Here is a 24,279-nt window from a genome sequence, read left to right on the forward strand (position 1 = left end):
TCTTGTCTATTTCCTACCTCCTGGTGGATAGCTAAATAATCTTCATCAGGTTCATCTTCTTATTTAGCTTCTCTAGGATCACGAATAATAGGCTCAAAGACCTTTAATTATGGTTAGAATCCACTTATGAGTGAATACATACCGTGTTCCTCTTTTTGGGTCTGGCTTACCTCACTCAGTAAAGCGTTTTCTATTTCCATCCATTTGCATGCAAAATTCAAGATGTCATTGTTTTTTACCGCTGAGTAAAACTCTAATGTGTATATGTTCCACACCTTTTTTAACCATTCTTCTATTGAGGGGCACCTAGGCTGTTTCCAGGTTCTGGCTATTACAAATAGTGCTGCTATGAACATAGTAGAACAAATGCTTTTGTAGTATGATCGGGAATCTTTAGGGTATATTCCCAAGAGTGGAATTGCTGGGACCTGAGGGAGGTTGACTCCCAGTTTCCTGAGAAACCGCCACACTGATTTCCACAGTGGCTGCACGAGTTTGCATTCCCACCAACAATGGATGAGTGTTCCCCTCACCCCACATCCTCTCCAGCATAGGCTATCATTGGTGTTTTTGAGTTTAGCTATTCTGACAGGTGTAAGATGGTATCTCAAAGTGGTTTTGATTTGCATTTCCCTGATCGCTAAGGAGGTTGAGCATGACCTTAAGTGTCTTCTGGCCATTCGAAGTTCATCTGTTGTGAATTCTCTGTTAAGTTCAGTACCCCATTTTTTAATTGGGTTAATTAGAGTTTTAGTGCCTAGTTTCTTGAGTTCTTTGTATATTTTGGAGATCAGACCTTTGTCTGATGAGGGGTTGGTGAAGATCTTCTCCCAGTCAGAAGGCAGCCTTTTTGTCCTACTGACAGTGTCCTTTGCTTTACAGAAGCTTCCCAGTTTCAGTAGATCCCATTTATTCATTGTTTCTCTTATTGTCTGTGCTGCTGGGGTCCTGCTTAGGAAGAGGCCTCCTGTGCCTAAATCTTGTAGACTACTTCCCACTTTCTCTTCTATCAGGTTCAAAGTGGACGGATTAATGTTGATGTCTTTAATCCATTTGGACTTGAGTTTTGTGCATGGTGATAGATATGGATCTACTTTCATTTTTTTACAGGTTGACATCCAGTTATGCCAGCAAAATTTGTTAAAGATGCTGTCCTTCTTCCATTGTATACCTTTAGCTCCCTTGTCGAAAATTAGGTGTTCATAAGTTTGTGGGTTAATATCTGGGTCTTCTATTCGATTCCATAGGTCGACTTCTAACATCAAACTGAATGGAGAGAAACTCAAAGCCTTTCCACTAAAATCAGGAACGCGACAAGGCTGTCCACTCTCTCCATACCTCTTCAATATAGTGCTTGAAGTTCTAGCAATAGCAATAAGACAACATAAGGAGATCAAGGGGATTCGAATTGGAAAGGATGAAGTTAAACTTTCGTTATTTGCTGACGATATGATAGTTTACATAAGTGACCCCAAAAACTCTACCAAAGAACTCCTACAGCTGATAAACACCTTTAGTAACGTGGCAGGATACAAGATCAACTCCAAAAAATCAGTGGCCCTCCTATACACAAAGGATAAAGAAGCAGAGAGGGAAATCAGAGAAGCATCACCTTTCATGATAGCCACAAATAGCTTAAAATATCTTGGGGTTACTCTAACCAAGGAAGTGAAAGACCTATTTGACAAAAACTTTAAGTCTTTGAAGAAAGAAATTGAGGAGGATACCAGAAAATGGAAAGACCTCCCCTGCTCTTGGATTGGGAGAATCAACATAGTAAAAATGGCAATTCTACCAAAAGCAATCTATAGATTCAATGCAATCCCCATCAAAATCCCATCAAACTTCTTCACAGACCTTGAGAGAACAATAATCAAGTTTATATGGCAAAACAAAAAACCCAGGATAGCCAAAACAATCTTATATAATAAAAGAACTTCTGGAGGCATTACCATCCCTGACTTCAAACTCTATTATAGAGCTACAGTATTGAAAACAGCTTGGTATTGGCATAAGAATAGTGTTTCGATTCTTATGTGGTGAGAGGACTTTTTTTGTTGTTCAGTCTATTTGATTTTCTGTAAGCTTAATGTTCCTTCATAGGCATGTCTTTCTTTAGATTGGGAAATATTTTTCTATGATTATGTTGAATATATTTTCCTTGCCTTTGAGTTGCATTTCTCCTATCCCTATTATTTTTAGGTTTGATCTTTTTGGTGTTCCAGATTTTCTGGATATTTTGTATTAAGATTTGTTGGATGTAACATTTCCTTTGACCGATGAATTTATTTCCTGTATCATATCTTCAATGCCTGAGATTCTCTCATCCATTTCTTGTATTCTGTTTGTTATTCTTGCACCTGTAGTTTTTGTTCATTTACTCAGATTTTTCTTTCCATAATTCCCTCAGTTTGTGTTTTCTTTATTGTTCCTATTTGAATTTTTAAGTTTTAACTGTTTCCTTTACCTGTTTGATTTTTTTCTTAACTTTTTTGGCTTTCTTTAAATGAGTTATTGATTTCTTCCAATTTTTGTTTATCTTTTCCTCCACTTCTGTAAGAATTTTTTTTATTTCTTCTTTAATGTCCTTTGTCATCTTCATAAATCTATTTTAAAGGCTGTTTTCTGCTTCATTTGTGTTGGGATATTCAGATGTTGTGCCATATTACTCTTGATGTTGTTGAATGCACCCTTACAATGTCATCTACCCATCTCTTCTTCTAATTGGTGCTGCTGGGGCTTGTGTCTCTATGGATTGCTGCTTTTTGAAGGATGTTTAGCTAGGGGAAGGGTGATGGGCTCAGCATTTTGGGTAGCAGAGTGGCTCTTGTAGATTATGGTGCCCAACGGACAGGGACGTTGGTAGAGGAGCTGGTCAGCAGGACTCTTACCTGCTAGCTGGTGCTAAGGCTGAAATGGGCAGAGGGAAAGTAATATGCTCTGGGATTTAGGACCTAGGGGGTGGGGCAGTTTATCTGTGAGACCAATCACTCACCTGTTCTTCCAATAAGCAATTGCCTGTGTCTTTAATGGCTGCTGTTCTTGAGTGGAATATTTGGCCAAGGGGAGGGTAAAGCGTTCAGTGGATTTGGGCAGCAGAGTGGGTCTTGTAGGTTACAATGCCCAAAGGATGGGGATGGTGGAGCAACCTGCCAGCAGGATTCTTACCTGCTAGTTGACTGCTGGCGCTCTTTATTATTTCTGTTCCAGTTTTCAAGCTGTGAACCATTTCCTTCATTTGTCTGTTTTTTTTTTCTTGACTTCCTTTGCTTTCCTTAAGGGATTTATTGATATATTTTTGTTTGTCTTTTCCTTGACTTTTTAAGGGAATTTTTTATTTCCTCATTAAAAACAGCTATCATCATCATAAAATAATTTTCAAGTACATTCTTTTTTCTGTTTCAGCTACATTGGATTATTCAGGTCTTACTGTAGTCGGTGTTATGCCCAGATCGTGGAGATCTCCAAAACAAACTTGGAGGCTGAGTCCTATATAGAAAAGCAAAGAGCCTTTACTTTTACACAAGTTTGCAAATTTGGACTCTATGTGTCCAATGTATTGGAGTGATTGTAGAGCCCCGAGCTCAGTATTAGTTGCGTTTTTACAGTAACAAAGGTAGGGATAAGGAATTTCTAAGGTTTAGGACCTCTGATTGACTGACATTTATCTAAGGGTGTCCTGGTGAAAAGTAATGGGTGTGTCCTATCATGTGGTCCTATCTACAGTTGTTGGAACATTAGGAATTTCCTTTGGATGGCCTATTCCTGGGTGGTACCTGGGTGCTCTCAGATTGTGGTCTTTCTTAGAAACAGGTGTTTCCTCAGGGTAAACTACTGAGACTTGAGCTACTTTTGAGTTTATCATGGCTGGGTCCTAGAGTAGGATTTCTGGATTCCGGTGGTGCTTTATTGCTCTTTTTGTTGTTGAATAAACTCTTTTCATTCAACACTGAAATACTGGCATTTACTCACCTTTTCTCCCAACTGGTGTGGCTTAAGCACCATACAGTCAGGATGGTCTTTCTTTACACAACTGCCAAGTATGGTACTGTGCTCTGCAGTGCTGGGTGCTGGTGTATGTGAGCAAGTACTACATAGTACCAGAACTGGGGGTTCTGGATAAAATACATTGCCTTCAGGTGTGTTAGACTGAATGAAACAAATCAATCAAATGATGGAAACAGTTGAATAAGGGATCGTAGTCGAGAAAATACCTGCAATAATAAATCAGACAGTGCCTTTGAAGCACATAGTAGATAAAATCATGATATCTTGAGCATGATATCAAAAATCACCTAGGCTAAAATAGAGAAGGGAAGAATGGTCCAGGGAAACATGAGCAGATTGAGCTCTGCACACACAGAAGACCAATGCATGTCTTTATCTTCCCTCTTCTTAACACTCTGACTTCTTTTGTTAATTTTAACATGAAAGTGATACATCATTCCAAAGCATGATGAATAAGTTCTAGGTATGTTTACGCAAGGAATCTTCATATATCATATATGGTTTTGTGACTGAGCCTAACCGTGGTGCAGTACAAAGCGATCTGTTAGCAGCACATTTCTCTGAAGACACTTGGAGCTATATTTAGCATCATTCTTTTGTAATTTCCTTGTTTTCCTAATTGGGTGAAATGTCTGTAGTTTAGTCATGAAGCAGAAAAACACAGCAGAGAGTTTAGAACCCTGGAGCCTGCCCTTGACTTCAGCTTCACACATCTCTTCTAATAATGCACGTAAGCGATTGAGAGCTCCCGAGTGCATTTGTGATTGCATGCTTGCTTCTCTCCAAACAATGCATCTGACAATCTTCTAGTAACCTAGGACAACCACGTACACCAAGCTGCAAGCTCACCTCGTTCTGAACCAGATTCTACTCCCCTGAATGGCATTGACTTAGTTTCTACTTACACATATTTCAGAATATGTCTGTGAATTGAAGTTAGGAGATTTATCTGGCTTTAACTGGTTTTGAGTACATTTGCAATTTTCAAGAAGTCAAACTCTGCCCTCTAAGTGAACTTTTATTAAGAATCACCTATTTGCCATGTAAGTTTATGATTAACTGAGAACACATATGATTAAAATTAGAAGCATTATGTGAAGTGATATACTCAATATAGGAAATGGTTATAACTTCATCTATTTATCTAAACAATTATGTTTAGCAGTATTCTTGCTGCTCTGCAATCTGTATATGCCTTTATTTCATCTTTAAACAAATAGTCCAAGCACATGGACACACCAACTCAAAAGCCAGCTCATTAGTGATGGTCCTGTTTCTGATTTAGCACATATGTTTGCAGAGATCAGAACCCTAAAGAATGAAAACTATAATTATACCTCAGCAGCAGCCCAACACAAGGCACATGCCATTTAGTATGTGTTTCAGATATACATTGTAGATACAACAGAGAGTGTAAGCATATATACAGAGACATAGGCAGGCATAAATATGTTGAGAAATAATCTTGTCTCTCAAGTTCATTTCAAACCTTTGGAAGTTCTATGTTTCTAATGTTATTTGGGTCTGGACTCAGCTCATCTGTATTTGAGGCTGACAGTAACTGATGTGTGCATGAACATTTTTATTTCCCCATATGATGTGTAATTCCCCTCTATATGCTGAGTATTCTTTATCATAAAAATACAAAGTATTTGTTGTTCTTCCACTTAGGTCTTTTTCCCAACTTCAAAACACAGAATAGTTTTGATCACTCATTAAAGACACATAAAAAGTGTGAACCACTTCACCATTTGCTGCTTTTTTGTTGCCATCATTTGTTTGTTTATTTTGAGATTTCAAGACAGAGTTTCTCTGTGTAGCTCTGGATGTCTTTGAAATATTTCTGTAGACAAGACTGACCTCGAACTCACGAAGATGTTCCTGCTTCTGCCTTCCAAGTACTAGGATTAAAAGTATGACTCACCGGACCTTTTTTTATCATCTTAAAATACCATAAACATCATATATGTAAATGGCATGTAACAGCCAACAGCCTGACCCCCATTCAGTCTGTATGCGGACTATAATCACTATGAAATATACCTTTTATTTTCTTTGGAGAATAGCTTTCTAAGAAATGCCATTCAATTTTGTATCAATGTATCATTTTCTTAACATGATATTTCATATATAGCTCCTTAAAGCACTGATATTAAGGAATCAGTCTCCAAAAAGCATTTTTCATATGTATGAGTCTGGAGACTTTTCAAAACACATTGTTATTTTGTTATTTTAGTTTAAATTCATGTCAGAACAGTATGAAAAGAATAAAACAATGACAAACATCGTTTGCATAAGATGTTTAAGGGGTACTTGCGTGAGTTGTTAGTAATTGGGAAAAATAATGACTAGATGCTGTACAATAAAAATTTGGAATATAGTGTTGACATAAAAGGAATACTTTAAAATCACCAGAAAATAAACAGTAAACAGAAACCTTTTCCATTTTTTTTCTGGCTCCTGTGTGTTAACATGAGACTCTTTGGCATACTTTGTTATTTCAATACAGTGTATCAAATAGAAAATTGATTCTACTTTGAGGTACTTCTTTTGAATTTATTTGAAGAAAGCAAGTAGAATTATGAAATAAATAGCTGTGTTGACTTTTGCAACTCTAAATAAAATACCAGAGACTAGGAAGAGTGCCACACACTGCAGACACTTTGTCTCCTGAGTGCAGCATTCTTGCCTGAGTGTAGAGAAACTCTTCTTTTGAAGGTAGGAAGGAGCATTACTGTCTGTAGGTCTCTGAAATGATATCTTGTATTCATGATAATAATAACAAGGAGGGATTCACTTCACCTGAGAATGATGAATCTGTTTTCCCAGATGACAGGAACCATGCAAATTTCTATCTGACCACCACAAGTCTCTGGTGTCTCAACAACCCTTTGCTGAGAAATGTCTGATTGAGACACTGTGCCTACCTGCCTCCCCCTTGACACATCCAAGCTCCTTTCCCACTGCATTCTAATGGCTTATGGTAGAAATAAGTATGAGGACAGCAAAATCAAACTGAGTCTGAGAAAAAGCAGACAATAATTATCCAAGAACCATGCATATTGTCCATTCCATATGGAAAGAATTCTACCCAATTGCATGTTCTTCTTTTAAACTGATATACACTAATGGCAGAGATGAAGTGTCTAGGAGGGTCTGATGTAAGTTTATTAACTATAAAAAGGCAACAAGTTTCCTGCCACAGAGGAGAATATTGACAATAGTTTGCCAGATTCCAAACCTCTATTCTCTTTTCAAAAGATTTATTTTATTACTAGTGTTGTGCGTGTATGTGAGAATGTATGTGTATGGGTGTGATTGAAACTAAGTATTTTGACATGCCTCCTACCCTGCCTAGAACTGTATGTGTACATGTGTGAACAGTACCAAAAACTTTTCTGCAAATCTACAATATGCCCTAGGAGCATCTGCAACACCACTCTACCTCTCATCTGAAGGGTTATTTACCTGGAGGTCACACTTATGGCTCAGCATCTTCTGCTCTGCCCCATCACTCACTGGAAAACATCTTTCTCCTCTTATTCTTTGCATTTGATTTTTTAATAGGTTGATAGACAAATGAGATTTAGCAGTATTATTTCTAGAAGCCTGGGTTCAAATTCATGTCTTGCTCTGTATTAGTTGTATATACATGGTTAAGTCAATGTTTGCAGTATCCTCAGTTAAACAGGGAAAATGCCCCTGCTTACTAGACAATGTGTGAGAATTGGGTCAAATGTGATATGTGCTCATTACCAAGTGCTTGCAAGCAGGAAGAACTCACTGTGCTCTCCTCATCTCTGCATCAGCGCTCTCAGAAATAATCCATCCATCACGGATTCCTTTACGCACTTCTAACTTATGCTTTTTCTTGGATTTTTACATGTAATGAGAGCTATAGATATGAACACTTTTCATTGCCAATATTTTATAGAGTCTTGCAACATTTAAAGCCATTATTTGGGCATTCGTGTAATGAATATTAATTAAGATACAGGATGGATTGCCACTGGCATCTTAGTTGTGTGAGTAGTTCTTAGTGAACAGATGTCTTCCACCACACCCTTGCACACACCCTCACTGTATCTCTTTATTTCCATGAGATAAATTGTTACAAGGAGCTTTTATTCCCAACTTAGACCTAGTACATACTAAACTGTTTACCGAAAATGTTGATCTATTTATGATACATACTGTACTTCTTGTCTCAAGCATGCTGAGACAAGACATATGTGTTTCTGGAATCTCAACCAGCTTAATAATACAAAAATGGTGCCACACTAATGTTTTAATTTAACCTTAGCTTCTGGTATCAATATCTGCTTTTTTCCTTCATGAACCACATCCACCTTTAGGCAACTGACAGATTTCTGTCATCCTTATTCCTTTTATTTTAACATGTTCTTTAAAATAAAAATTCTTAAAAATAAAAATAGAATTGGATAATTTTACTTCAATTGACTTTATGATGTTTATCTCTTAATGCTTTAATTACTAGTGAGTCCTAGCCAATCAACAGTTCCTTGTTTTAATAAAATTGGCTTATTCTTTTAATGACTTATTCCATCCCAAAATCATTTGCATAAGATTTCTTTATTTTTCCTTTTATTGAAAATAGGTTTTTTTCCCACATAATATGGCCTAATTATAGTTTCCTTGCCTCTACTCCTCCTAGTTCCTTCATACTTCCCTTCCCACCCAGATTCACTCCCATTTTGTCTCTCATTGACTTCTAATTGAATATAATATAGCATGTGAAACAAAAACTAACATGATAGAATTGGACAAAACAAACAAACAAACATAAAGAAAAGTGGTGTAAGTGGAGGTTTGTTTGATTCCCGGCTGCCCTGACACATGAAAGAATCACACAGAAAGTGTATTAATTAAATCACTGCTTGTCCAATTCCTTAAGCATGTTGCTAGCTAGCTCTTCCATCTAAAATTAACCCATCTCCATTATTTTATATTTTACCACAAGGCTTGTGGTCTACCAGCAAGGTTTCAGCATGTCTGTCTCTGGTGGTGGCTCCATGGCTTCTCCCTCACTCCACCTCCTTTCTCCCAGCATTCAGCTTAGTTTTCCCCCCATAAGTTCTACCTTGCTATAGGTCCAAAGCAGTTTATTTATTAACCAATGGTATTCACAGCATACAGAAGGGAATCCCAAATTACCTCCCCTTTTCTGTTTAAATAAAAAAGGAAGGTTTTAACTTCAACATAGTAAAATTATATATAAAAAACATGTATCAAGCAAGAATAACAGTTATAAAATTTTTATCTACTTTATCTTTTTTTCATAACTAAGGAAAAATATATTTATCCATTCTTCAACTACATCAAAGACCCCAGAAAAATGTAATATTACCTAAGTAAACAGGAAGTGCTTTGTAAGCAATATCCAAAACTGTAGAATAGACAGACACATCTCACTACCTGGACAGTCACCCAATGTTCTTCTGTACCATTGAGAAATCCGTCTTCATTCCAAGGCCCATTGTATCTAGCAGACTTTTCCATGAGGCAGGAAATTTCAAAGACAGTTTCACCTATATTAGCAGTTTCTCAGTCACATTTTTCTGTGTCCTGAAGAATGTCTGGCATACTCTTTCATGTATTAGGAACCTCGAAGGACCATCTCACTTTTAGACAAGTTTAGCAGTCATTTCTCTGTGAGCCTGTATGTAGTTTAGGTAAGGACAGTTTCTTGCCCAAATGACTAACAAACTCCATACGTAGCCTCTTCAATGCCCATCTTCTTGAAGTAATCGGGTGCTACCAAGAGCAGATGTGTCTCACTGTCATGAAAAGTCCTAAGTTCTTATATATTTGAAATACCATATTCTGTACTCTTTGAAAGATTTGAAAAATGCCTATGCATGTGAAATACATCTCTCTCCATCTAGAAACATAACTATTATAGATAATTATTAAACTGTTTCTTAATTATACATTATATATTTAAATGAGTTGCACAAACACAAGAGCAGAAATATACACATAACAAAATTGACTTTAAATGTGTATCAATAAATCAAGATTCTTACCAGTGCATATCTCAATAGCATATCACTCTTTAAATGTAAACAAACATTTATAGATAATATTTGGGAATATGAGTGTAGTTCTCTCCAAATTGCTTCCTGCTTTTTATTGGATGAAGTAATTTTTAAGAGTGCTCACAGAAACCTATCTGGGGTCTTGGTGCATCAAGCCACATTAGTCTGCATGGATTCCACAGGTTTTCATCTTCTGCGGAAACAAAAGAACCACATCTTTTCCAAACCAACATAGCCTTAGACCCATGTTTTGAAAACAAGATACCTTTAAAATATGTATGTTGGTTATTTAGCTTCTTTGTAGTCAAAAAATTCAAAGAAATCACAATAATATGCTTAATCCAGACTCTCTGTGTATTCTCCATCTTTACGTGGCTTGTTTTAAATCTATTACTTTTTAATATTTATTTTAATATCTTTACTTCTTTAATTTATGACTGTGTGTACTCTGTCTTTTTAAAGATTGTATTTTATTTTTTTATAAACTATTAACATCTTTTTATAACTCTATACTCTTTTTCTTCTCTCTCAAATGCATACATCCATTTTTAAAACATACTGTGTTTTATTTAGAGTTCTTTTTCATCTTGGTTTGTCTTTACTGCATATCTGTACTTTTTCTGACCAGATGTGCTTCTAAAACGCTATGAGTTTCTTATGAATTTAATTGGTGCCATTGCTAAGGGAAATATAGCACTACCTGCTTGCCCCACCCAATCCAGCATGGCAGAGTTGTTTGGTGCCTCTGACAGCCATGCTCACAGGCCCATTTTTAGGCACACAGATGGTCTATGTTGCCATTAGCAAGTTGTAGCACTCTGCTCACAAACCCCATTTAAATGCTCCATAGCTGAACCTCCAGAAGGAGTTAGAGTTCACTCTGGCAGCATGGCCCAGAAAGCCAGCATTTCAAAGCTGCAGCTTTTTTTTTCTGCTACTGCTGGAACAGGAAAACCTCTCTCAAAGGAGCCACAGCGTGTTGCTATTAAGCAGAGTCTATTTGAAAACAATGCAGCTAAACTTGTTTTTTATTTTCTAGAGTTTCTTTTCAAGCTTTCTCAGGTTTTACATGGATATAGTTGACCATGTTGGAGAGCCAATTTGTTGTAAGGAGGCTGCTTATTTGTTCTTGGCTGATCATCCCTGAAATAACCACACAGAAACTGTATTAATTAAATCACTACTTGATCTATTAATCTAACTTCTTATTGGCTAGCACTTATATATTATTTTAATCCATCCCCATTAATCTGTCTATCATATGGCAGTGGCTTACTGCAAAGTTTTGGCATGCTTGTCTCTGGCAGTGGCCCCATGATTTCTTTCTTCTCACTCCACCTCCTTTCTCCCAGCATTCAGATTAATTTTTCCTACCTAACTAAGTTCTACCTTGCTATAGGTTCAAAGCAGTTTCTTTAATAACCAAAGGTATTCGCAGCATACAGTGGGGACTCCCACAGCAGAAAAGAGTCTGAGAGAAGGTACAAGAAATAGAGACCTACTCATTCATGCCATAAAACACTAAATTGAACGATGCATAAAAATACAGGCCTTATGCATGATACCTTAATCTCTGTGAGTTCATATCTGTATTTATTCTGTTGATTTAGAGCTGCTTGTTTTCTTTGTGTCCTCCATTCCCTCTGACACATTCTTTATGCATTATCTCCCATAGTGTTTCCTTAGTCAAGAGGGGAGGGATTTAATTGCAACTTTGATTTGGGGTTAAGTGTTCTAAGGTCTCTTACTCTCTGCATAGTGTCTGGTTGTGGGCCTCTATATTTGCTCCCATCTATTGCTAGAGGGAGCTTCAGTGATGGTGGTTAAGCAAGGTGCTTATCTGTGAATGTAGAGGCATTTTAGTTGCGTTTCAATAAATAAAGACTGTCCGAATACCTGAGACTAAAATAGTCCCACTGATCAGTTTTATAGACCAGGTTATGGTAGCATACACTTTTTTAAATTTATAAAAGTTTATTAATTTATAAATGTTTCCATTTCCGCCCCTCCTCCCAACACCCTCCCACTCCCCCCACTCCCTCTCCTCCTTCCTCTCCATCCCTAAGAGCAGTCAGGGTTTCCTGCCCTGTGGGAAGTTCAAGTTCCTCCCCCCTACCTCCAGGTCCAGCAAGGTGAGCATCCAAACAGACTGGATCCCAAAAATCCAGTATATGCAGAAGAAACAAGTCCCAGTGTCATTGTCAATGGCTTTTCAGAGAGATCCCGTGCCAGCCACATTCAGAGAATCCTGCCACATTCAGAGAATCTGGTTGGATCACGTGCTCATTCAGTCCCAGTCCAACTGGCCTTGGTGAATTCTCATTATATCAGTCCCCTTGTATCAGTGGGTGAATGCACTCCTCACGGTCCTGCCTTTCTTTTTCATGTTCTCCTTCCTTCTGCTCCTCATTTAGACCTTGGGGGCTCAGTCCAGTGCTCCAATGTGGGTCTCTGTCTCAATCTCCATCCATCAACGGGTGAAGGTTCCCTCTAGTCTTGCCTTCTTTGCTCACGTTCTCCCTCCTTCTGCTTCTCATTTGGACCTAGGGAGTTAAGTCCAGTGTTCCAATGTGGGTCTCTGTCTCTATCTCCATCCATCGCCAGAGGAAGGTTCTATGGTGATATGCAAAATATTCATCAGTTTGGTTATGGGCCAAGGCCGGTTCAGGCACCCTCTCTTCTGTCCAGAGAACAATCTGGGGATCTCTCCTTGGACCTGGGATCCCCTTTATAATCAAGTCTCTTGTAAACCCTAAAATGACTCCCTTAGTTGAGGTATATACTTCCCTGATCACATATCCTTCCTTCCTCCCTCCCCCATCCCAATCCCCCGAGCTTTCCCCATTCCTCCCCTACTCCCTTCTCTCTAAACCTCTCCCCTTCCAACAACCCCCCATCCCCCCATGCACCCGAGGTTGCCTGGCACTCTTGTCTACTTCCAATCTCCAGGAGGATAACTACATGATTTTCTTCAGGTTCACCTTCTTATTTAGCTTCTCTAGGAGCACGAATTATAGGCTCAAAGACCTTTAATTATGGCTAGAATCCACTTATGAGTGAATACATACCATATTCCTCTTTTTGGGTCTGGGTTACCTCACTCAGTAAAGTGTTTTCTATTTTCATCCATTTGCATGCAAAATTCAAGATGTCATTGTTTCTTACCGCTGAGTAAAACTCTAATGTATCTATGTTCCACACCTTTTTTAACCACTCTTCTATTGAGGGGCACCTAGGTTGTTTCCAGGTTCTGGCTATTACAAATAGTGCTGCTATGAACATAGTTGAACAAATGCTTTTGTGGTATGATAGGGCATCTCTTGGGTATATTCCAACTAAAAAAATGGGGTGCTGATCTGAACAGAGAATTCTCAACAGAAGAACTTCGAATGGCCAAAAGACACTTAAGGTCATGCTCAACATCCTTAGCGATCAGGGAAATGCAAATCAAAACAACTATTAGATACCATTTTACACCGGTCAGATTAGCTAAAGTCAAAAACACCAATGATAGCCTATGCTGGAGAGGATGTGGAGAGAGGGGAACTCTCATTCATCCATTGTTGGTGGGAATGCAAACTTGTGCAGCCACTGTGGAAATCAGTGTGGCGGTTTCTCAGGAAACTGGGAGTCAACCTCCCTCAAGACCCAGCAATTTCACTCTTGGTTACATACACTTTTAATCCCAGTAGCCACAATAGTTGTCATAGAAACTGGGTGGTACACACCTTTAATTCCAGCCCTAGAAAGGATCATAAAATGGGAGAAAACAGCTCTCAAACACACAGTCTTTTTCTGATATTCCAGGAGACAGGATTACCATTTCAGTCTGAGGTCTAGATAAGAGCCAGTCACTGTCTATTTTGTTTTTTGGATCTTCAGGTTGAACCCCAATTTCTGACTCTGTGCTTTTATTAATTGTGCTTCATATGAGTATGGTAGAATGCTATTAGGAGTCATTTTCTTCTTACTTATTCTTTCTTAGAACAGTAGTGTTTGGTTTTACCATAAAACCCTGAACTAATAGTCTCAGGTCCTTGGTCACCCACACAGTATTGGGTATGGGTTCAAGCTCATGGAGTGGGCCTGAACTCAAATCACATCTTGGATGGTTATTCATACAAGATTTGTTTCAAAATTACAGTAACATATCTTGCATGCACAGCACCACTGGTTTTGTGCGTGCATTGATGTTTATGTTTCTCCTGTGGTACAATGCAGTTAATTTTCCTGTATCGAATATACTGGAATGTAGGGGTGAAAAGGGCTCTACTTAGGTGGCATCCAAATGTCTCCATGTTCAATGAATTGTATATAGTCCTCGGCAATGGGACCTTTTAATCAGTTTGTGAAGAGAAACCAATATTTTTGACAACAGACTGGTTTGTTTAGGGAGTCTCATGGGAATCTTTTGGCCAATAACTTTTTTAGATCTTACCCAACTCAGTACTGAAAGCCTCATTCGGTGACAATTCTAAACAGAGAACTCTCAACAGAGAAATATAAAATGGCCAGAAAAACTGAAATAAATGTTCAACATCTTTAGCTATCAGGGAAACGCAATTCTAAATGACTCTGAGATTTTTACCTAATACCTGTCAGAATGGCTAAGGTTAATAACACAAGTGATAGCTTATGCTGTCAAGAAGGTAAGGCAAAGAGAACACTCCTCCATTGCTGGTACTTGTACAGCCACTATGAAAATCAATATGACGTTTCCTCAGAAAGTTGAGAATTGATCTACCTCAAGATCCAGCTACACCACTTTTAGTCATATACCCAAAGGATACTTGATTCTATTACAGAAGCTCTTGCTCAGCCATGCTCATTACTGCTCTAGTCATAGTAACTAGAAACTGAAAAGAACCTAGATGTCCTTCAACAAAAGAATGCAAAGGAAAATGTGGTATATTTGCGCAGCAGAGTATTATTCAGCATTTAAAAGATAAAATTTACAGGTAACTGGATGGAACTAGGTAAAAAAAAAATCTTTCTCAATAAGCAAACCAAAACCTGAATGACAAATGTTACAGGTGCTTGCTTATATGTAAAAATTTGCTATTTAGTCAGTAATAATCTACAATACATAGAACCACAGAGACTAAGAAGCAGAAATAGAATAGTTATGGAAGGATAAAGATGAACTGGAATGGAGGATGATGTTGCCAGTCTAGAGGTACAAGAAAGGCAATATAGGAAATGATAGCTAAAATTAAGAGCTATTTGAGGGGTAGTACTTGGAAACCTCAGCAAGTAGATGCCTCAGAAAATATATACATATATGAAGTAAATCTAAATAAATTGAACAAATAGTTGGAGATAGATTGTATCCCATGGGTTTTCAATTGCTTCATTGCATGTTTTTATTTCTTTCAACTGTTTCATTTAATGTTGCTCTGTTCAGCTATATAAAAAAGCAACTGTTTTCATGTGTTGGGTGATATGAAGATCTAACTTGATTTTATAATTAGCCAAGTAATTACTATATCAACTAAATACTTGTTTTACTACTCTCTTGCCTTTGTTGAAATTATCACAGTACAGAAAAACATCTGATCATTCATTACATATTTTAATAGGAATGTAGTATAGAGCCTGAACATAGATTTTGTGCCCTACAATCCATATGCTGCCAACTACTGCACAATTTGGTAAAGACTTGTGGCCTTTAGGAGGTGAATATCAGGGAGGCAGGCCCCCTGTCAGTTGTAAAGTCTCTTATCGAAGGGCTGGATGCAGCATGTCTGTGTCTTGATTCTCCATATGACAACACAGTAACCATGCTCTGTATGCCCTTTCATTTTCTACCATGCAGGACATAGCACTGGCCTCTTTTTCATGTGAGTACCCAGAAATAAGGCTTTCACCAGATACATTGCCAGCATCTTCCTCTGGGCTTTCTATCTTCTGGATCTGTGAAACATGAAACATGAATGTCTTCACCTTATATGGTTCCTAGAATCTTGCATTTTGCTGTAGCAAAAAATAGAATATAATTAATGTTAATCTTAAAAGTATTTCAAAAGACAGACAAGAACAAAGACTAAAATCTCGTTATCCACATGGTTGTGAGATACAGAGATGATTTCTGTAATAATTCTGTAATAATTATATATATAATCAATCTTACACATATATTTTATATAATCTATTATATATAAAACCTATTATATATAATATATATATATATATATATATACAATTTAGTCTTTACTGGACAAATATTTTCCTTCTTTTTTATTCAGACACTTTACCAAGTACTAAAGCAAATGGAAAATGGACTATTCTAATTAGATGTTTTAATTGAAAATTTTATAATAAAAATTCACATAGTGTTCATTAAATACTTCTAACACTGGGGACATAAAGGTAGAAGAACACAACATGAAAAAGTGACAGAACACACTGGAGTCCCCAGAGTTCAGGACATGTGGCTAAGTTCTTTTGTGTTAAGTTCTAAGGTTTGGGAAAAATAGAGCTTTCTCTAAACCATTATGGAAAAAAATAGCAAAGTAAGAATAGTAAATACTTAATTGAATAATCACTGTGGAGTAGTGACCACCCACTGGAGGATGTCCTGCCCTGCAAACTCACCCTTTATACAATTGCAGATACCAGCTACTTCAAGTGTCTATTTTACTATTCAATTTTAAATGATAAATAACAGATGACATTTGCTTAAAAATGATTTCAAGAAAAATTTTTCTTTGAAATATTTTATGACTTTATATGCAAAATAAATCATGAATTTACAGATAACTGAAGCCATGTGTCTAATGCAAATAAAAGTTTACAAAAAAATTGGAATTGGTAATGGCTGAGCTTTTAAGCTTCCCTCAAGGACACTGTGTGTATATTGTTCCTTCTCCTTTCTGTCACAGAGTTAGAGAGACTAGCCTATCACAGATAAGGGGCCAGGGAAGACACTTTTTAGACAAATGTACTTGAACAAGAAATAAAGTATTTGGGGAACCCCACATTCATAGCCAGCCATCTTCATTGTAAACTCAAACAACACATGATAATTAAAAAATACTAACTGAAAATTGTCACTTTTATACAATGTCTATTGACTTTATCTATGTCTGCTACCTCTTTCCAATTCCCTGTGTGATGCCAACAACGTCTATCTCTCTTAACTGTGTTCATGCCCGTGTCTATTATTGCAATTGCTATTCTCCTGAGTTCAGTTAGTTTTGACCATGTGTGCAAGAGTGTGGGTCCATGCATAGGGACATAGAAAACTTATTAGTAGTCAAATTCCTAAAGAAAAATGAGTCCTTCTAAGAAGCCATACATTGCTATTAACTACTTAGATAAGTATTTGACCCTAGAAACCTATTAGATCTCTATGCTAAAATTTTGAAAGGCCATCTAATGCTTGAGCAGGTCTGATATAAACAACCAAGCTGTTGTGGGTGAATGTATGTACCAACTGTGTCCTGAACATAAGCTAACATTTCACAACTCCAAGAGTCCCCTCTACAATCAGGGACAAGACAAATGTGTCCACTCTCTCCACTTCTGTTCACTACAGTTCTTGAACTCTTAGCTAGAGTAATAAGAAAAGAGAATGAAGTAAAGGGCATACAATAGGAACAGCCAAGGTATCTCTAATTTATGATTGTATGATTTTCTGTAAATATCTTCACCAAAGAATTCTTAAGCTGAAAAAGATATTCATCAAATCAATAGGCTATAAAATTATCCTATGAAAAGCAAAAGTCTTCCTGTATACTGAGAAGTTTTTTTTAATTTTTGTTTTGTTTTGTTTTTTAGTTTTTGGTTGTTTGTTTCTTTGTTTAACATATGGTATCTCTGGGTGAGAGTCTTAGCTGTTATGGAACTCACTTTTTAGACTAGGCTGGCCTCGAATTCAGTGACTTCTTCCTGCCTCTGCCTCCCAAGTGATGGTATTAAAGGCATGTGCCATGGCATGAGCAGGTTCAGCTTCTTTATTATTTTTATAAGCAAAATTTCCTGTGACTGAAGGCACTGGTCTAATTTACAAAAACACTGTAAATATCACAGAGGCTGTGCTGAAGCAGTTTTGAAACATTCAGAGCTGTACTCTCATGTTCTGTGATTCACAGATAATAATAGTTATATACCATATAACATAATCAATACTTCTTCAATCATTTGGGAATTGGGAGCATTATCATCAATGATATCTAGAATTTCCAAATCAAGTTTAAATATTACTTTTTGAAGATGTTTAATTGCTTCTAATGCTTCTAAGTGTTTGTCTGTGACCTTTTATTATTATTATTATTGTTGTTGTTGTTGTTGTTGTTGTTATCATTATTATTATGAAGTGTTTGTGGAGAAAATTGTGTCCAATAGGTATTTTACCTCCATGATTCAGAATCATGAAAAGATCTGTTAGAAACAAAACAGTTGTATTGATTCAACCTAGTAATTCATGAGACTCAAGGGTTCCTGAATAATTCAATTTTTACCAAAATGTCCACAAATGACTGTAGAGTAAAGGAAGAGTGATTTCACTCAAAAAGTACCTCACACAATTATTGTCTTCCAGATAAACACTGCTTAGAGACAGCCTATGTAACAACTGAAGTTAAAACAATTCTAGGTATAATATTAAAACTCAGGAGTTGCAAAGAGTCAACTTTCATTACTGTCACTATGAAAGAAGTAGATAGGAGCACAGGCTGACATTGTTGTATTTAAGATGACCAGACTATGGGGGATCTATTCCTCTCCTTCTGCTAATTGATTTCCAATCCCCTGGTCTCATCCCCAACTCGGTAGCAGAACACTTGCTATGGTCTCCCTTTCCTTTCTGACACCATAACTAATGGATCATAAAGGTCTTCTCCTCAAATCTTTTTTTTCCATAACTCGTTCCAGTATGCCAGAGTCAAACACCAGGAGACAATCTCTTAGAATACACCAGCTGAACAAGGCAGGGCAACAGCCCCATCTACAGCAGGAAGTTCCTGTTAACTGTTTGGTCAAAAGCATCACCGCATCTCCCTAACAACCCTTTATACAAAGAGTCTGGAATATTATAGTGGGGGGTACTCATTCAGCCCCTGGCATCCATCTTTGGAATACTGGGCAGGAACTCCATTTCAAGACCCCTCCCCTGGGAGTTGCCTTAATCCAAACTCAGGTGACCCCTCTCCAGAAAGGGTCAAGACCATTCCCATAGGCTACTTAAACTATCCCCAGAGAATAAACACATGGTCTCTGGGTTTCGCATGGTCTCCCCTTCTCTCTCTCTTCTCTTCATCATTCTTTCCTAGTGCCACCCAGGAACAGGACATTAAGCATGGACATCTTTTATTCAGTTTAATTTGGTCTGATTGGAATTATTTGCATCAGCATAGAGGCTTGTTTTAAGAAAAATCTAACATTAGCCCAACGGCCACCCATCACAGGCTACCAGGAATTAAGATCTTAAACCTTTATCTCTTCCTGTGTCCCTCCAGACCCTCAGCTTTATCCCCAGTTCTTCAACAAACCACCAGCTGTATCACCTTTCGCCTGCCCTGCCCTCATCTCCTGTAGATCCCACAGATCTTCTCCCACCTAATCTCCTTTCCCCAACTATTTGTTTTATCCCAGCCTAGAACTCTAGCAGGCACCCCCTGCTAAGTCAAAGACAACTCTTGCCAGGGAAGCAGATAAATTGCACAAAGATCTTCCCTCCTCCTCTGTTCCTCTAGGCCCAACCAAGTGTATGTAAAACACTACTAGAGTTTAGATCACATATTGACCCTCAGACACTGATAATAGGAGATTCCAAAACCCAACTATTACCAATGGACAGTACTGGAGCTAACACATGCAATAAACCAAATGGACCTAATGATATCCACAGAACATTTCATCCAAATACAAAAGAATATATCTTCTTTTCTGCACCTCAAGGAACTTTCTGTAAAACTGACCACACATTTGGAGACAAGACAAATTTCAACAGATATAAGAACATTAAAATAAACCCTACATCCTATGGGAGCATCACAGATTAAATCTAGATATCAAAATAATCAACAACAAAAAGCCTAAATTTTATGGAAATTGAACAACTTTCTCCAGGCAGAAATAAAGAAAGAAATTAAATATATTCTGGAATTGAATGGAAATGAATGCACAACATACCCAGACTTATGGTACACAATGATTGGGGTTCTAAGAGGAAAGTTCATAGCACTAAATACCTAAATTACAAAACAGGAGATATGTCAAACTAGCAACTTAATAGCACACCTGGAAGGTTTAGTAAAAAAAAAAAAAATAACCATACCCAAGAGGAATAGACTACAAGAAGACTCAAACTTTGGACTGAAATCAATAAGGCAGAAACAAGATGAAAGTGCAAACAATCAATGAAACAGAATTGGGTCTTGGAGAAGGTCAACAAGATAGATAAATTCTTATATAAACCAACAAAACAACAGAGACAGGATATCCAAATTAACACAATCAGAAAAGAAAACGGACATAAAAACAGACACCTAGATAATACAGATAATAATGACATACGTTAAAAGGCCATTATCAATCAAATTGGAAAATCTAAAAGAAGTGGGTGATTTTTTTGACATATGCCACCTACTACAATTAAATCAAGAGCAGAAAAGTAACTCAAACAGATTCATGTCACCTAGTAAAGAAAAACAGGTAATTCAAATCTTCTAACCAAAACCAAAACCAAAACAAAATGAAAGCAAACAAACAAACAAACAACTAGGACCATATGGTTTTACTCTAGAATTGTGTACCATATTTTCAAGGAAGACTTAACATCAATATTCCTTAAATGGTTCCACAAAATAGAATCAGAAGGAACATTGGCCAATTTATTTTATGAGGCCACATTTACCCGGCTACCCAAACCACATAATGACATATGAAAGACAATCACAGACAAACTCCCCTTATAACCACAGATGTAAAAATTTCAACAAAATACTAGCAATTAAAATCCAAGAAAACATATTAAAGATCATCCACTATAATCATGTAGGCTTCATTCTAGAGATTCATGGATGGTTTCATATACAAATAAATAAATGTCATCTCTCTTGTCAACAAACTGGAAGCAAGATTCCATATGATCATTTCATTAGATGAGAAAAATCTTCAACAAAACCTAAGACCCTTCATGATAAAAGTTCTGGAAAGATCAGTGATGCAAGAGATATATCTGAACATAATAAAGACAGTTAACAGTAAGTATGCAGTCAATGTTAAATTAAATGGAGAGAAACTCAAAGCACTTCTACTATAACCAGGAGCAAGACATGGTTGTATACTCTCTCCATACTAAGTATAGTACTTGAAGTCTTAGTTAGAGAAATAAGACAACTTAAAAAGATCAAGAAGAAACAAATAGAAATGGAAGAAGTCAAAATATCTTAACTCCACCAGGTTGATGTCATGTTGCTGATAGTGTTACTATAAGACTGGTTTTCAGTACCAGCTGCTCAGATTGGTTCCACCTTGGTTAGATTAAATGATACATTTTTTTTGCAATGTTCTGACCAGAACTCCAAATAGGAACCTCAGAAAAACCCTACCAAATACTCAGAGACTATTTACTATTATACCAAACAGTAATCTTGGAATTTAACCATCATTTTACTTTCACAAGATCCCATAGGAAAAAAAAATCACTCCATTACAGCTGGAAGTAATTCTATAAGACAATGTCCTTTCTCTCAACAAAGTTTGTCCTCAGGGTTAGGTCATTTAGGAGTTGATAATAGTTGGTATAGGGTTGGATGTTGGTGGGAAATTTTGTAGGCTCAGGGATCTATTCGAAAAAAGGGGAAAATTGGATAGGATAATAGATTAGTGTGAGCTTTCACTAATAATAATAGTGAGTAATAGAGTGAATACTGGTGAGCTATCATTTATAGTCAGTTTACAATGGTATAGATTCTTGCATATTAATACAAACTTAAATTATATTGAATATGTTCCTATTTTTATCTACAGCATTTCTATATCTAGGCAAAGTCATTTTGTCATATTGCATTCATGCATGCTTCTATCTCTGCTTAAAACATTTTTGTACATTGATATAATTTTATGATATATTTATCATATTGCAATGTATATTTCCACCTCTAATCAAGATACTTATACATTGTTCACATTTTGAGGTCATTGTCCTCATTTGTTGCACAGTTATTTATTGTTTAATACTCTAATATGAAGTCTTATTCTTTAAGTTATATAGATACTAAGGATTATAGATCAATAGTCATCTATGTATGTTATACCTATAGTTTGACTAATCAGGTTCTTTAGATATATAGAGACTGTATTCTGTATAGATAGGTAATCTTCAACCACTTCAAAGAGCTGTAAACTATGACATTAAAATAACTTTGAGTTCTGTTGAAGTGAGACATGATTGCTCCTGCAGCTCTTATCTATTCCAGAGAGAATGCTGAACACCGAAAATACTCCACTCAGAGTTTGTTTTCTTCTTGGCAAAATTGACCTTTGGGCAAGAAACTGCCCATGCCTTGACCACTGAAAATTGTCTGTCAGTTACTCTAGGCCTTAGTTAAAGCTGATTGATTCAATGTTGCAAATGAGACTTTGGGTGATTGCCCAGGTAGCCAGTTGTCTCTGTCATTTGTTGCACATTTTCGAAGTTGCTTGATTGTACTTCCTGCTTAATCAAGTAATTGTATTTCCCTTCTCAGCAATGACACACACCTTTAATTCCAGTAGGTACATTGACAAACAACTTTTATCCCAGTAGACACACTAACTTGCCTTAGAAACCAAACAGTAGTGGTGCATGCCCTTAATCCTAGAGCTAGAGAGGCCTATAAAATGGTAAGAGACAGTTCTCAGTCACATTCTGAGATTCCTGGAGGCAGGATTGATATTTTCAGACTGAGGTTAAGCTAGGAGTCAGTATCTAGTTGTTTTGCTCTTCTGGTCTTCAGGTTGAAGCCCAATTTCTCACTTCAGTTCTTGTTAATTGAGCTTCAATTTTCCAGATGCAGAACTATTAAACCTTTCAGCTCAGAATTTTTATGGGGCTCCTGGATATGCAAATGAGTGGGTCCTCAAGTCTTTTGTCTGCTCTCAGGGTTCTTTTCCTTCTGCTTCATTGCCTTGTCCAGTTTCAGTGAAATGGTTTTTTTTTGTTATATATTACATTATGTTTGGTTTTATCTCTTAGAAGCCTATTCTTTTCTAATGAGAGACAGGGAGGATATTCTTTTCTAATGGATCCAGGGGGCAAGAAGGTGGGGAGGAACTAGGAGAAGTAGAGTGAGGAAAAGCTGTATATAAATTATAAGAAAATAAATTATTATTTAAAATAAAAGAAAAATTATAAATAACTAAAGATTGAAAAATGGATGGTATTGCAACTCTATTTTATAAATATTATTAAATTATTTTGCTGTTTCTGTTATATTATTAAATAAATGAAGTGCATAAATAAAGTTTGTTAAAAGCAAAGCAGAATAATCCCTAATTAATTGGAAAAAAAACTAGAATGCGTAAAGTGTCACCTGTTTTTAAAAGTCTAGAATACATTAATCCACATTTAATCTAAAATAATTAATCCATTACTTGCTTATATCCTAATGCAAAAGTGTGTTCCTGGGATATGAGAATTCTGTACAGCATCATTCTCAAGTTAAAACTCTAGAGTTCAAGAAAAGAAGCCAACAGCAATATTTACACCTTATTTACATACCTAAGTATTTACAATATTCTCAAATTGAGAATTAAGGGCCAAACTCCTAACACTTAATCTGTCTTTAAATCAAGTCATTGAATTGAGCTACTACTATTGGCCAGGCTCTGTTCTGAATTATTCTACTCATCAGTCTTCGGTTTCACCTCCACCATGTCAGCCAGGTACAATTCGACTTTCCATTTTCAAGATGCAGAATTCAGGTTTTAAGATTTAAGTAATTTCATTGTAAAAGTAGCATTCACACCCATGTTAGACTTTTCTAAGCCACCTTCATGTTCAGGAGGAGGCTGAGAAATAGAGATGTGATTGTTTGAGAGACCCTTAAGCAGTTTCTGCTAATAGTCCTTTCTCAGAGCAGTTATATTTTTACTTATGAAAAAAGAGTTTCTCTCAAACATGAAAAAGGGTTTTGCAAGTTGTAGTTAAAAGACTGTGCACTGCCGGTACATACAGATATGACACTAAATCTTTGTGAAATCCCCACAATAATGGAAAACTCTC

Source organism: Myodes glareolus, chromosome 4 (genome assembly GCF_982192425.1).
Source record: "Myodes glareolus chromosome 4, mMyoGla1.1, whole genome shotgun sequence".
Classification (NCBI taxonomy): domain Eukaryota; kingdom Metazoa; phylum Chordata; class Mammalia; order Rodentia; family Cricetidae; genus Myodes; species Myodes glareolus.